This window comes from Chlorocebus sabaeus, chromosome 5, assembly GCF_047675955.1.
Source record: "Chlorocebus sabaeus isolate Y175 chromosome 5, mChlSab1.0.hap1, whole genome shotgun sequence".
NCBI classification, from domain to species: Eukaryota; Metazoa; Chordata; class Mammalia; order Primates; family Cercopithecidae; genus Chlorocebus; species Chlorocebus sabaeus.
The window spans coordinates 69,323,816-69,339,787 of NC_132908.1; the positions used below are offsets into that span (position 1 = coordinate 69,323,816).

Consider the following 15,972-nt stretch of genomic DNA (forward strand, 5'->3'; position numbering starts at 1 on the left):
GGGTATCACTACAGATTCTAAAGATGTTTAAAGGGGATATTATAACCAACATATATCTATAAATTCAACAATGAAATGAAATAAATCCCCCAGAAACTCAAATTTACTAAATTTGACACTGAGAAATAGAAAATATACCCGCACTGTATCTATTACAAAAATTGAATCTAGGCCGGGTATGGTGGCTTATGCCTATAATCCCAGCACTATGGGAAGCCGAGGCAGGCAGATCACTTGCGGTCAGGAGTTCGAACCCAGGCTGGTCAACATGGTGAACCCCATCTCTACTAAAAATACAAAAATTAGCCAGGCGTGGGCCGGGCGCGGTGGCTCAAGCCTGTAATCCCAGCACTTTGGGAGGCCGAGACGGGCGGATCACGAGGTCAGGAGATCGAGACCATCCTGGCTAACACGGTGAAACCCCGTCTCTACTAAAAAATACAAAAAACTAGCCGGGCGTGGTGGCGGTGCCTGTGGTCCCAGCTACTCGGGAGGCTGAGGCAGGAGAATGGCGTAAACCCGGGAGGCGGAGCTTGCAGTGAGCTGAGATCCGGCCACTGCACTCCAGCCTGGGCGACAGAGCCAGACTCCGTCTCAAAAAAAAAAAAAAAAAAAAAAAAATTAGCCAGGCGTGGTGGCAGGTATCTGTAATCCCAGCTACTCGGGAGGCTGAGACAGAAGAACTGCTTGAACCTAGGAGGTGGAGGTTGCAGTGAGCCAAGATCACACCACTGCACTCCAGCCTGGGTGACAGAGCCAGACTTTGTCTCAAAAAAAAAAAAAAATAAATAAATCTAAAATTAAGAACCATTCCAAAAGAAAATCCAGGCCGAAGTGGCTTCTCTGGCAAATTATACCAAACATCTAAAGAAAATTAGTACCAACATTACATGAACCTTCACACTTCTTGTGCTGGTATGAGAATTAAATGAAAATTTGTAAAGAAATTAGCACATTGTGTTATATGTACACAGTAAGCACCATGTAAACATTTGTTAAATAAATTCCAGTCAACGGACCCATATTTTAAAAAGTCTTAGCTCTTCATCTAAAGATTAGCTAGCCCTTCTGTGTGTTTTATGTTAAAATAAAATGTTTAAGGCATGCTTTATTTATTTTTCCCCCGGTTTAACAACTTTGATTAATCTGTTTCAATCTCACTGCAAGACTTCAACTGTTTCTTACATGTCACTGTCACCCCCACACTGCCTAGCACAGTGTTTTGTACAAAGCTGTCACTCATGTATTATGTTAATTAGTAGAAAATTAAAAACCACATGCTTTTAAAAAATTCTACGAACTTACATAATCTAGTTTTGCTTTAGATTTAAGGAAAGAAAAGCAATTTGCTCAACTATTTTGGTAAGTACTGAGGATTTTTTCAACTCCTATTCAACAGATCCCCATCTTACAAAGAAACTAATCATTAAAGACAATGACAGTAAACCACAAAAGTAACAACTAAAGGATATATCCTAAATGATTACCAATACATTAAATAAATTAGACTAAAACTGAATTTAAAGCAAAAGACTAGGCTGGGCACAGTGGCTCACACCTGTTATCCCAGCACTTTGGGAGGCTAAGGTGGGCGGGTCATGAGGTCAGGAGATCGAAACCATCCTGGCTAACACAGTGAAACCTCATCTCTACTAAAAATACAAAAAATTAGCCAGGCGTGGTGATGGGCACCCGTAGTCCCAGCTACTTGGGAGGCTGAGGCAGGAGAATGGTGTGAACTCGGGAGGTGGAGCTTATAGTGAGCCGAGATTGTGCCACTGCACTCCAGCCTGGGCGACAGAGTGAGACTCCGTCTCAAAAAAAAAAAAAACAAAAACAACAACAACAACAAAAAAAAGCAAAAGACTGAGTTAATCACTATCTCAGAATTTGAACCTGTTTTCAAAGCTAAACATAACATAAACTTTGTTATCTGGTATGATTAGGAATATTAATTTTAGAGATAACCTAAAAGTTAATAAAATATTCTAGTCAACATTTACTATTTATAGATACATTAACAAACATATAAACCAATTTTTATACATACGTGATTATATACACATCACATACTAACACTGTACAGTAAGTAATCTAAAATTCTTTTAGGGATTCAGAGGTTACTCTAAAATCACTATGTGCTTCAACATCTTTACTGTCATTCACTCACTCACCAAGTATTTGTTGAGTGCTATTCTATCAAGCACTGTGCTAAGCCACTGTCTACAACAGACATTCAAATGAGAGCTTCCCTAGCCTTCAAGAGGCTCACAACCAAATGGGTATAGCTGACATAAAAACAACTATAAGACAAGTAAGCAATTATAACATAAACCCTAAAAAATGGTTCTGAACTAGTGACAATACTAGTTCTCAGTATTCTGCTTATATACATAAATATACTTATCTTTATTAGTGTAACACCATTATTTTCATCAGTGTCACACATGCATCAGCAGCCCAATCCTTCACTTTACTTCAATTCTTAACACTGGCACAGCAAACCCATCTCGTTCCTCTTTTATCACTCACCTCGCTGAGACTTTGGGAACTAGACAGCCTCTGCATCCTGAATAAGCAAAGTAAAACCGTGGACTGAGTCCCTCCTCTTAGGATATTTGGGGGAGGAAAGGAATCAGAACTGCTGCCCAAAAAAGTGAAGCTGCCCAGAGGTAGTGATCCTGAAAGCTGTATTCAAAGTAGTAGTAGCTAAAGGTAGCCCAAAAAAAAAAAAAAAAAAAAAAGGAGTTCCTAAGGGAGTATGAACTCCTAAGGGAGTTCATAAAAGTATGAAGTGAGGAGGGGAGACAGCGGGGTCAAGAGTGGCTACAGACACTCCAATACGCACAAAAGCTTTTGGGTTTGCAATGTATGTGATCTTTTTCTTTTTTTTTTTTTTGAGAATGAGTTCTGCTCTTGTTGCCCAGGCTGCAGTGTAATGGCACGATTTCGGCTCACTGCAACCTCTGCCTCCCAGGTTCAAGTGATTCTCCTGCCTCAGCCTCCCAAGTAGCTAGAATTACAGGCGTCTGCCACCAGGCCTAGCTAATTTTTTCTATTTTTAGTAGAGATGGGGTTTCACCATGTTGGCCAGGCTGGTCTCAAACTCCTGACCACAGGTGATCCACCCACCTTGGCCTCCCAGAGTGCTGGGATTACAAGTGTGAGCCACCACTCCCGGTCTGAGTGTTTTTTATGTTCTTATAAAAGAAATAATTCAAACAAATTTAGGTATGACCACTGTATTACAGTTATGAAAATGTGACGTTACAGTAGAAACAGACACAATGAGGTGCTAAGACACATCTCCAAGATAATACAGGCCAATTCCTTTATCTTTTTAAAAATTTTTATTAGTAGAGATGGGGCCTTGCTATGCTGCCCAGGCTGGTCTCCAACTCTTGGGCTCACCAATCCTCCCGCCTCAACCTCCCAAAGTGCTAGGATTACAGGAATGAGCCACCACACCTGGTGGTCCAATTCCTTTAGAAGCATTACATGTACAAGTGGCACAAAGTTTACCGTGTATTTTCACACTACAATCAAATCTTCACTGGCCAAACTAATTAAGACTGAAAATTTAATTTAAAAAAAAGACTGTAAGATCAATAGCATCATGTGTTTGTTATTCAGAAGAAAATAAAGCTTCAGAATTCAGAGACCATCAAAATTTTCTTGAAGGAGCTATAAATACTGAAATGCACAGGCATTATTATCAAAGTATCTTTATCTTGTTTCTCAAGAAAACTGAGTTAAAAACATATGGAAAATTCATTGGGACTTTTACCAAGAGTGTTTCCTTTTATTTATTTATTTATTTATTTTGAGACAGCGGCTTGCTCTGCTGCCCAGGATGCAGTGCAGTGGTGTCATCTCAGCTCACTGCAATCTCCACCTCCCGGGTTCAAGCGATTCTCCTGCCTCAGCCTCCCAAGTAGCTGCGAGAAGAGGCACCCTGCTAATTTTTGTATTTTTAGTAGAGACGGGGTTTCGCCATGTTGACCAGGCTGGTCTCAAATGCCTGACCTCGTGATCCACCTGCCTCAGCCTCCCAAAGTGCTGGGATTACAGACGTGAGCCACCACTCCCGGCCTGAGTGTTTCCTTTTTTGTTGTTTTTTTTAAGACAGAGTCTCACTCTGTGGCCCAAGATGGATCCGCCTCCTGGGTTCAAGCAATTCTCCTGCCTCAGCGTCCCAAGTATTACAGGTGCCTGACACCATGCCCAACTAATTTTTATATTTATAGTAGAGGGAGGGTTTCACCATGTTGGCAAGGCTGGTCTTGAACTCCTAACCTCACATGATCTGCTCACCTCGGCCTCTCAAAGTGCTGGGATTACAGGCGTGAGCCACAGTGCCCCACCCCAAGAGTGTTTTTTTTTTTTTTGAGAGAGAGGGAGTCTCGCCCTGTCACCCAGGCAGGAGTGCAATAGCACAATCTTGGCACACTGCAACCTCCACTTCCCGGGTTCAAATGATTCCCCTGCCTTGACTTCCCAAGTAGCTGGGATTACAGGTGCCCACCACCACACCTAATTTTTTTGTATTTTTAGTAGAGAAGGGGTTTTACCATGTTGGCCAGGTTGGTCTCGAACTCCTTACCTCAAATGATCCGCCTGCCTTAGCCTCCCAAAGTGCTGGGACTGCAGGCGTGGGCCACGGTGCCTGGCCAAGAGTGTTTCTTAAGGCATATTTTTACAAAGCTATACTCATGGACCGAGTAATATAGAATCCTCATCGTATCTTGTTACAGTCTAAAACCCTGTAGTATACGCTGTCTAATATTCCACTCAGTAATAATTTTCTTCCTTTCTTTTTTTTTTTTTTGAGCCGGATTCTCACTCTGTCGCCCAGGTTGGAGAGCAGTGGCATGATCTCAGCTCACTGCAACCTCTGCCTTTCTGGTTCGAGCATGCAATTCTCCTGCCTCAGCCTCTGGAGTAGCTGGGACTACAGGCCACACCAACACTCCAGGCTAATTTTTGTATTTTTAGTAGAGACTGGGTTTCACCATGTTGTCCAGACTGGTCTCAAACTCCTGACCTCAAGTGATCCACCCACCTCAGCCTCCCAAAGTGCTGGGATTACAGGCGTGAGCCACCGCGCCCGGTCTCCACTCAGTAATAATTTTCTTATCAGTTCTCCAAACTTTTGATATGTGTACCATATAAACAATGCTGAAATAAGTATTCATGGGCATATTACTTTTCCTGAATTTGGCATGACTAATTGTACTACTTTTTTTCTAGTTTTATTGTAAAACCCTGAGACTTCATTCTGATTTTATGAGAACCAGAGCTTAAATCAAATAAGCTAGAGACAGAGATTCTGGAGCTCCTAATAATTTAAAAGTCAGTGACATAGGAACAAAGAGGGAGAATGAAAAATTATTTGGACAAAATAATAACACTATTTTAAAAATAAGATATACAAAACTGGATGACTTTAAAATGTGACACTAACACTGGAGATTCAAAATACTTCTAACCCCAGCACTTTGGGAGGATCACTTGAGCCCATGAGTTCAAGACCAGCCTGGGCAACATTAAGAAACTCCAACTCGGCCGGGTACGGTAGCTCACGCCTGTATTCCCAGCACTTTGGGAGGCCGAGGAGGGTGGATCACGAGGTCAGGAGATCGAGACCATCCTGGCTAACACGGTGAAACCCCGTATCTACTAAAAATACAAAAAGTAGCTGGACGTGGGGATGGGCGCCTGTAGTCCCAGCTACTCAGGAGGCTAAGGCAGGAGAATGGTGTGAACTCGGGAGGCAGAACTTGCAGTGAGCCGAGATCATGCCACTGCACTCCAGCCTGGGCAATAGAGCGAGACTCCGTCTCAAAAAATATATAAAAAAATAAAAAAAATAAACTCTATCTCTCCCCTCCCCACCTCGACCCAAAAAAAAAAAAAAAAAAAGCCAGGTGTGGGCCTGTAGTGTCAGCTACTACTCCCGAGACTGAGGCGGGAGGATCACTTGAGTCCTGGAGGTCAAGGGTGCAGGGAGTGCACTACTGCACTCCAGCCTGGGAAATAAAGTGAGAACCTCCTGTCTCCAAAACCAAACAAAACAAAACAAAGGAAGTGTTTCTTTTTTTTTTTTTTTTAAAGACAAGGTCTCACTCTGTCCTCCAGACTGGAATGCAGTGGCGCAATTACCGACTTACTGTAGCCTCCACCTCCCAGGCTCAAGCAATCCTCCTACCTCAGCCTCCCAAACTATAGACGCGGGCCTCAACGCCTGGCTATTTTTTTACTTTTGTAGGGGTTTTGCTATGTTGCCCACGCTGGTCTCCAACTCCTAAGCTCAAGTGATCCTCCCATCTAGCCCTCCCCAAGTGCTGGGATTACAGGGCTGAGCCACCACATCTGGCCACTTTTATCTTCTAATGACTATTATCAAGTCCCCCTATCCCAGAAGTTCTTAGGAAGCAAATTTCCCACAAACTATTGACTTGTAGGTACAAAAACCAAAAGGCTTATACTGGGAAAGGAAAGGGAAATATATACATATATATTTCAACCATTATTTTGTTAAATTAGAAAATACAGACATAGGAGGGGTATAGATAAAACAAGATTAGGCAAGAGTTGATCATGTTTGAAATTTTCCATAATAGTTAAAATATTACATATAATTTTAAAATTCAAGTTTCCCCTAAAGATCTGTTTAAGACCAGACTTTAAGTTTACTACGACAGAGAGTGAAGCTACTGTGTCTTTTGTAATTAAACCTACAGCTCCTGAGTCCCGACCCTCCTCAAAGTTTACGCTGTTGAGTTCCAAGAGCTCACCTCCAGCACCCCGGAAGAGGAGCGCCGACAAAAACAAAGAGGTGAGGCGCAAGGATCCTCCCAAGATCTCTCACCACACAAGCAGGGATCCGAGAAAGCGGGCAGAGGCCGCTCCTTGCTTCAACGAAAGAAAATGTAATTTTCTCCGGCCAAAGTGGACCCAAGTCCGGCCCCCCCAACCCAGGAACAACCCCAGGAGGCCACCCCGCCCACTGGAAGCGTCCGGGATTCAGGGGCATCTGCCTCTCGCAGCACTGGAGGCCCCGACCTTCCCGAAGTCTCTCCAGGCCAGAAAAGACGGGGTAGGGGTGTCGCCGAAGAGCCCTCGCCGAGGCCGCGGTGTTTCCGCCCCAGGGAAGATACACCTCGGGGCAAGAGTACTACGGAAAGTTAAGCGGCTTCGGGTATCCAGGACTAGCGGCCTCCGAGACGCTCGCGGTCCTGCCACGCCCCCCCACCCAGGCATGGGCAGGCTCCTACGCCGCGGGCCCTCGAGGGCCTGACCCCAGGTCTGACCCCCACTCCCACGATCCTTCCCTTTCTCCTCAGCTGCCCCCTCCGAAGTCGTTTGAATCCCGGGCCCTAGCGCTACAGACCGCTAAATCCGGAGCGCAAAGGGAAGAGGAAGAAGAGACCTTTGACGCCGAGGATGCCACACTCACCTAACCGAATCCTGCCGTGAATGCAGCAAACACCGACTTCAGAATCTGGGTTCAGCATCCAAAATGGCGGCTCCTCGGCCTCAGCGCAGCAAGCACGAGCGGAGGGATCCACGGGGCCGAGATAGCCACGCCCTCCTTTCTAGGGATTGGCTGCGCGATCGCCGCTGCCGGGACCCACGCTCTGACTCGGGGCACCTTCCCTTGGTTTCCTTTGGAGTTGGCGCGGCTGGGGACTAGTTCCCGTGGCGGAGGCACGGGAGACGATGGCAGACGCGACACGCCGACTGGGTCAGCTGGTGGGGCGTGCCCTTAATTTCGCTCTGGGCGAGGTGAGGCCAGCAATGGCTGCTGGTTCTCGGACTCTGCGCTCATGGCCTCACCGCGCCCAGTGCCTTGGTTCCGGATTCTTCCATAACCTGCTCCCAGTCCTGCCTCTGTGACGCCGGGAGTTGCTCCCTGAGATTTGTTGCCGCCCTTCGCTGGACTTTCGCCCTGGGTGGAGCGGCCGGGCGGGTTTCGAAGCCTGCGTATCCCTGACTCTTCACCCAGAGCCTCCGAGTCCCTCTACTGACTCTTCGCGTTCCCCCGCCCCGCTTTTAAGCCGTCCGGTTGCCCTTTCAACCAGCATCGCTCCGGTCTGTGTGGTGTAATTTAGTAGTGTTCCCTCAGCACCACATTCTCTGGCGATTTCCCTAATTTATCTCGGTATTCAAAGAAAACTTTTTCTTTGGTTACCTTTCAACTTATCTCTACTTAAGTTTGGAAGGGGCCTTCCTAGCACTTTGAGAGGCGGGGCGGGAGGATCTCTTGAGCCCGGAAGTTGCAGACCAGCCAGGGCACCGTCGTGAGACCCCATTGCTTAAAAAAAAAAAAAAAAAAAAGTTAAAAATTAGGGAAGCAGCAATGCGCACCTGTGGTCCCAGCTACTCGGGAGGCTGAGGCAGGAAGATCGCTTGAGCCCAGAAGTTCGATGCTGCAGTAAACCGTGATCACGTCACAGTGCTCTAGTCTGGGCTACAGAAAGAAAAAAAAAAAAGGCCAGGTGCGGTGGCTCACGCCTGTAATCTCAGCATTTTGGAAGGCCGAGGCAGGTGTATCACCTGAGATCGGGAGTTCGAGACCAGCCTGGCCAACATGGAGACACCCCGTCTCTACTAAAAATACAAAATTACGCGTGGTGGCCGCATACCTGTAATCTCAGCTACTGCAGAGGCTGAGGCAGGAGAATCACTTGAACCCGGGAGGCGGAGGTTACAATGAGTCGAGATCGCGTGATTGCACTCCAGACTGGGCAAGAAGAGCGAAACTCCGTCTCAAAAAAAAAAAAAAAAAAAAAAAAAAAGGTGGGGGGAAGAAAAAGAAATGAGCCTCTAGAAGGAAGTCATTTGCTTCCTGCTGTAGAGGCTGCATCTGACTCTTGAACCGGGGCAGTCATATGACGAGTAGGAGCTAGCCGTTACCATAAAATGTTGATATGAATTGGGAAATACTGTATCTTTATAACCATTTGCAACATTTCAAGATAAAACCAGGTTCCATGCCGGGCGCGTTGGCACACGCCTGTAATCCCAGCACTAGGGTAGGCTGAGGCAGGTGGATCACCTGGGGTCAGGAGTTCAAGACTAGCCTGGCCAACATGGCGAAACCTCGTCTCTACTGGAAAAAAATACAAAAAAAAAAAAAAAAAAATTAGCTGGGCGTGTTGGCGCACACCTGTAATCACAGCTACTCCAGAAGCTGAGGCAGGAGAATCGCTTGAACCCAGGAGGCAGAGGTTGCAGTGAGCCGAGATCTCGCCATTGCAATCTAGCCTGCGCCATAGAGCAAGACTCGTCTCAAAAAAAAAAGTGCGGATATTTTTGGCTGGGCGTGGTGGCTTATGCCTGTAATCTCAGCACTTTGGGAGGCCGAGGCAGGTGGATTACCTGAGGTAAGAAGTTCGAGACCAGCCTGGCCAACATGGTGAAACTGTCTCTACTAAAAATACAAAAATTAGCCGGATGTGGTGGCAACACATGTGTAATCCCAGCTACTTGGGAGGCTGAGGCAGGAAAATCGCTTGAACCTGGGAGGCGAAGCTTTCAGTTATCTGAGATTGTGCCACTGCACTCCAGCCTGTGCAGCAGAGTGAGACCCTGTCTCAAAAAAAAAAAAAAAAAAGAAAAGAAAAACAAAACAAAAGTGGACCAGGCGTGGTGGCTCACGCCTGTAATCCTAGCACTTTGGGAGGCCAAGGTGGGGGAATCACCTGAGTTCAGGAGTTCGAGAGCAGCCTGGCCACATGGTGAAACCTCATCTCTACTAAAAATACAAAAAATTGGCTGGATGCGGTGGCTCATGCCTGTAATTCTAGCACTTTGGGAGGCCGAGCCGGGAAGATCACGAGGTCAGGAGATCGAGACCACCCTGGCTAACACAGTGAAACCCCGTCTCTACTAAAAATACAAAAAAAAATACAAAAAAAAAAAAAATTAGCTGGGCGTTGTGGCGGGTGCCTACAGTCCCAGCTACTCAGGAGGCTGAGGCAGGAGAATGGCGTGAACCCAGGAGGTAGAGATTGCAGTGAGCCAAGATTGCGCCACTGCACTCCAGCCTGGGTGACAGAGCCAGACTCCATCTAAAGAAAAAAAAAAAAACAGGCTGGGCACTGTGGCTCATGCCTGTAATCCCAGCACTTTGGGAGGCCGAGGTGGGTAAATCACTTGAGGTTAGGAGTTGGTAACCAACCTGGCCAACATGGTGAAACCCTGTCTCTACTAAAAACATAAAAAATTAACAGGGCGTGGTGGCGGACGCCCATAATCCCAGCTACTTGGAGGCTAAGGCAGGAGAATCGCTTGAACCCAGGAGGCGGAGGTTGCAGTGAGCCAAGATCATGCCTTTGCACTTCAGCCTGGGTGACAGAGCAAGACTCTGTCTCAAAAAAAAAACAAAAGAAGCCGGCGTGGTGACTCATGCCTGTAATTCCAGCTAATTGGGAGGCAGAGGCAAGAGAATCACTTGAACCGGGGAGGCGGAGGTTGCAGTTAGCCAAGATCGTACCACTGCATTCCAGCCTGGGCAACAGAGAAAGACTGTCTCAAAAAGAAAATTTTTTTGGCCGGGTGGAGTGGCTCACACCTGTAATCGCAGCACTTTGGAAGGCCGAGGCGGGTGGATCATGAAGTCAGGAGATAGAGATCATCCTGGTTAACATGGTGAAACCGTCTCTACTAAAAATACAAAAAATTAGCCGGGCGTGGTGGCAGGCTGTAGTCCCAGCTACTAGGGAGGCTGAGGCAGGAGAACAGAGTGAACCCGGGAGGCGGAGCTTGCAGTGAGCCGAGATCGTGCCCCTGCACTCCAGCCTGGGTGACAGCGCGAGACTCCATCTCAAAGACTAAAAAAAGGTAAGCTGAAAGTATCATTGAGCCCCACCTAAATAAAAGTGACATAAATCTTTTTTTTTTTTTTTTTTTTTTTTTGAGACGGAGTTTCGCTCTTTGTTGCCCAGACGAGTGCAATGGCGCTATCTCAGCTCACTGCAACTTCCGCCTCCCAGGTTCAAGCGATTCTCCTGTCTCAGCCTTCCAAGTACCAACTAGCTGGGATTACAGACATCCACCACCACGTCCAGCTAATTTTTTTTTTTTTTTTTGAAATGGAGTCTCGCTCAGTCGCCCAAGGTGGAGTGCAGTGGCTCAATCTCGCTCACTGCAAGCTCTGCCTCCCGGGTTCAAGCGATTCTGCTGCCTCAGCCTCCTGAGTAGCTGCTACAGGCCTGCACCACCACGTCCCGCTATTTTTAGTAGAGATGAGGTTTCACCATGTTAGTCAGGCTAGTCTCAAACCCTTGACTTCGTGATCCGCCCGCCTCAGCTTCCTAAAGTGCTGAGATTAAAGGCGTGAGCCACTGCGCTCGGCCGATTTTTTGTATTTTTAGTAGCGATGAGGTTTCACCATGTTGGCCAGGCTGGTTTCGAATTCCTGACCTCAACTGATCCACCCGCTTCAGCCTCCCAGGGTGCTAAGATTATGGACATGAGCCACCGCGCGCAGCCGCCATGATTCCTTTATTCGTTTAGAAAACTTGCTTTCCGGCCGGGCGCGGTGGCTCACGCCTGTAATCCCAGCACTTTGGGAGGCCGAGGCGGGCGGATCACGAGGTCAGGAGATCGAGACCATCCTGGCTAACACGGTGAAACCCCGTCTCTACTGAAAATGCAAAAAATTAGCCGGGCGAGGTGGCGGGCGCCTGTAGTCCCGGCTACCCGGGAGGCTGAGGCAGGAGAATGGCGTGAACCCGGGAGGCGGAGCTTGCAGTGAGCCGAGATCGCGCCACTGCACTCCAGCCTGGGCGACTGAGCCAGACTCCGTCTCAAAAAAAAAAAAAAAAAAAAAAAAAAAAAAGAAAACTTGCTTTCCACTCAGGGGTTGTGAAGATTTAGCGATCATCACCTGTGTCCTGGGCTTTAACAAAACCTACCTGTCTAGTTAGATTCTGTAATACATCAAGCAGCCAATTATTCGAAACAGTATCTCTGAGGGAATAAAAAAACACAACATTATCTCTGTCCCTGGCTGAACAGACAAGTTTCATTCAGAAGCTAAACGTACTCAAAAACAAACACTGTTTCCCTTGAAAATCCTGTTTTGCTGTTGGGACAAATGTTAACACATAACATTTCTTTGGTAACTAACCAGGTACTTTTTTTGTGTAAATGACTATAACTAGTAGCTGTAACTAAAACCAGATACAGTGTTGGAGCCCAATAAAATAAGAATCTGTAACAGGCCTGCAAGCCCTAATTAGCCCGCCTGTTTTGTATACAGCCTCTCCAGCTAAGAATGATTTTTATATTGTTGAAAGGTTTAAAAACAGCAAGGGGAGGAGCATGAATGTGTGACAGTGACTTTATGTTGCCCACAAATCCCAAAATATTTACTATGTGGTCCTTTATAGAAAAAGTTTGCTCACCTGTAATCCCAGCACTTTGGGAGGGCAAGGTAGTGGGATCACTTGAGGTCAGGAGTTTGAGACCAGCCTGGCCAACATTGTGAAAATCGGTCTCTATTAAAAAAATACAAAAATTAGCCAGGTGTGGTGGTGCACTGTAATCCCAGCTACACAGGAGGCTGAGGCAGGAGAATCGCTTGAACCTGGGAGGCAGAGGAGGCTGCAGTGAGCCCAGATTGTGCCACTGCACTCCAGCCTGGGAGACAGAGTGAGATCCTGTCTGGAAAAAAAAAAAAAAAAAAAAAAAAGCAATGGAAAAAAGTTTGCTGACCTGCAATAAAAGTACTACACATTCTGTAAAAGAAAGAAGGGAAAGATGATGGAAATAGGGTTATTTCCTTTAACTATTAACATTTAGACTAAAGAGTATACAATGAAAGAAAAAAAGAAAAAGAAAAAAAAATTTTTTTAAAAGAATATACAATGATATAGGAACTGCTCTGGACATCTTCCTAAAACCTAGGGGGAAAAAAAAAATCAAGATCACTTGTTAAAGAACCTATGAAACAAGTCTTCAGAGAACTTATCAATATAACTAATTAGGGCTATATACAAATATTAACTTATCTTTGTGGCATTTTACAGTTTACAAAGCACTTATAAGCACATTATCTCAATTTCAGGCTGACATTTCTGTGAAGCAGTTGCAGGTCAAAAATCATTTTTTTGTTTTTGTTATTCTTCTGTTTTGCCTGAGACAGGGTCTGACTCTGTTGTGCAGCGTGAAGTGCAGTGGTGCAATCATGGCTCACTGCAGCCATGATCTCGGGCCCAGGTGGTCCTCCCACATCAGCCTCCTGAGTAGCTGGGACTACAGGCGCATGCCATGCAACCACACCTGGGTAATTTCTTGTATTTCTTTTGTAGAGATGGGGTTTTGCCATGCTGCCCAGGCTGGCATTATCAGGTCAGGTTTTTTGGGGGGTTTTTTTTTGTTCTTTTTTTTGAGACAGAGTCTCACTCTGTCTCCTAGGCTGCAATGCAATAGCACCATCTCAGATCACTGCAACCTCCACCTCCCAGGTTTAAGTGATTTTCCTGCCTTAGCCTTCCAGGTAGCTGGGATTACAGGCATGGGCCACCACACCAGGCTAATTTTTGTATTTTTGGTACAGGCAGGGTTTCACCATGTTGGCCAGGCTGGTCTTGAACTCCTGATCTCAAGTGATCCACACACCTCAGCCTCCCAAAGTGCTGGGATTACAACAGGTGTGAGCCACCACACCCGACCATGATCAGTTTTTATAGGAGGAAAGTGAAGCTTAAAGTTATGAAGTGCCAATCTAAGGTCAACAGCTATAAATGCCAGGATCAGATCTTGAACCCAGACTTTGACACTCAACATCATATATTTTCTTTTCATTTATTTACTTTTTATTTTAAGACATAGTTTCACTCTGTCACCCAGGCTGGAGGGCAAGGGTACGATCACAGCTCCCTGCAGCCTCAAACTCCTGGGTTCCCTTCTCATCCTTCTAAGTAGCTTAGACTACAGGTACAGCCACCATGCCTGGCTAATTTTTTTAAAACATTTTTGTAAAGACAGGATCTCACTATGTTGCCCAGACTGGTCTCAAACTCCTGGCCTCAAGTGATTCTCTCACCTCAGCCTCCCAAAGGCATGAGCCACCTCGCTTGGCCCGATTATATACTTAATATATATATCCATGTTTCCATAATAATTTCCATCCCTGTTTTACTTTCAATTTGTGTATATGGAGTTTATCAATACGTGAAAATAAAATGCATTAAATCACAGTTATTACTGTGATTTGGGTTCATATATAAGATCAAAAAAGTTTTCTAAATCAGGTTGTTTTCACATTTATCATCATTGTAATCATCTAGAAAACTTAATTTTTCCTTAGATGAACTCAAAGGCATGAAAACTTGTAACTCTAGATTCTAAACATAAACACAAAAGTTTAAACATTGTCCTTTAAAATATCAGATTTTCGGCTGGGTGCGGTGGCTCACGCCTGTAATCCCAGCACTTTGGGAGGCCGAGGAGGGTGGATCACAAGGTCAGGAGTTCAAGACCAGCCTGGCCAAGATGGTGAAACCCCATCTCTACTAAAAATACAAAAAATTAGCTGGGCATGGTGGCGGGCGCCTGTAGTCCCAGCTACTGGGAGGCAGAAGCAGGAGAATAGAGTGAACCCAGGAGGCGGAGCTTGCAGTGAGCCAAGATGGGGCCACTGCACTCCAGCCTGGGCACACAGCAAGACTCCGTCTCAAAAAAAAAAAAAAAAAAGTTGAACATAGAGTTACCATCATTTGATCAAGCAATTCCACTCTTAGATATATGTATGTACCCATGTGCATACATAATTTAAAGACATATGTTTTCACAAAAACTGTACACAAATGTTCATAGTAGCATTATTCATCATAATCAAAAAGTTGACCCAAGCCAAATATCGTTCCACTAATGAATGGATAAATAAAATGTGGTATATTCATACAACAGAATATAATTCAGCCATAAAAAGGAATTAAGTACTGATACATGCAACAACACGAATGAACCTTGAAAACCTATTAAGTGACAAAAGCCAGATACAAGAGGTCCCATATTGTATGATCAATCACATTTATATGAAATGTCCAGAATAGGCAAATCCATACAGACAGAAAGTAGATTTATGGTTGCCAGGAGCTGGGGGAAGGAAAATGGGGAGTCACTGCTACTGGGTATGGGATTTCTTTTTGGGGTGATGAAAGTATTCTGGAATTAGATAGTGGTGATGTTGTCAACCTTGTGAATGTACCAAAACCCACTAAATTGTACACTTTAAAAGCATGAGTTTCATGGTATGTGAATTATACCTTAATTTTTAAAAATTTAACATGAAGTTCTTAAAATCCTCCTACCTTTACTGTTGGAATATAGAGCTCTAACAAGGTGACTGTAGGAGCCAACAAATATAAAATGGATTAGGAAGATATTTCAAGTGGAAAGTTAAATACTTGAAGTGGCAAAATGATGACATAACTGAGTAGATTGAGAAAGTAGAAAAAAAGTGAAGCTAAAAAAATATATATGGTTAATTAAAAGGTCTTCTAGATGTAGAACAAGTTTAGGTGAAAGCAGAGGAAAAATAAATTAATTCTTCTTTTTTTAAAGAGACAAGGGTTTCACTATGTGGCCCAAGCTGGCCTCAAACACCTGGGCTTAAGTCATCATACCATCTCAGCCTCTTGAGTAGCTGGGACTACAGGTGCCAGCCACTATGCCTAACTTAAACTAATTCTTTATTTAATAATTTTTTCATTATTTGGTTGTAACCCTGAGTCACAACATCTCTGAGACTTTTAGAGCACAGGAAAGTTATAAGAATAGCATTATTATGATCTCATTTTATTTGGAATTCAAGGAGATGGAACAAGCTGCCCAGCATTACATAATAACTTGATAATGCATCCAAGAAATTTCACTGGAGGCAAACTTTACCTGTTAGCTACTTTTGTGTTGAAAATGTCAATTAAGTCAGCTTTAAAGTGACATAATAAAGCC

The 15,972-nt window shown here is 44.9% G+C and overlaps 1 protein-coding gene across 3 annotated transcripts in view; it reads right to left on the minus strand.

The window, feature by feature from the left end:
• Positions 1-7,584, minus strand: part of IST1 (IST1 factor associated with ESCRT-III) — a 32,297-nt gene extending 24,713 nt beyond the window's left edge. For 2 of the 3 annotated variants that reach the window (XM_007993764.3, XM_007993761.3), the window contains exon 1: positions 7,460-7,584. The gene's annotated coding sequence lies outside the window, so the exon portion shown is untranslated. The remainder of the gene's footprint in view (positions 1-7,459) is intronic. The other variant, XM_038008310.2, reaches the window with a different exon arrangement.
• Positions 7,585-15,972: the final 8,388 nt, after the last annotated feature.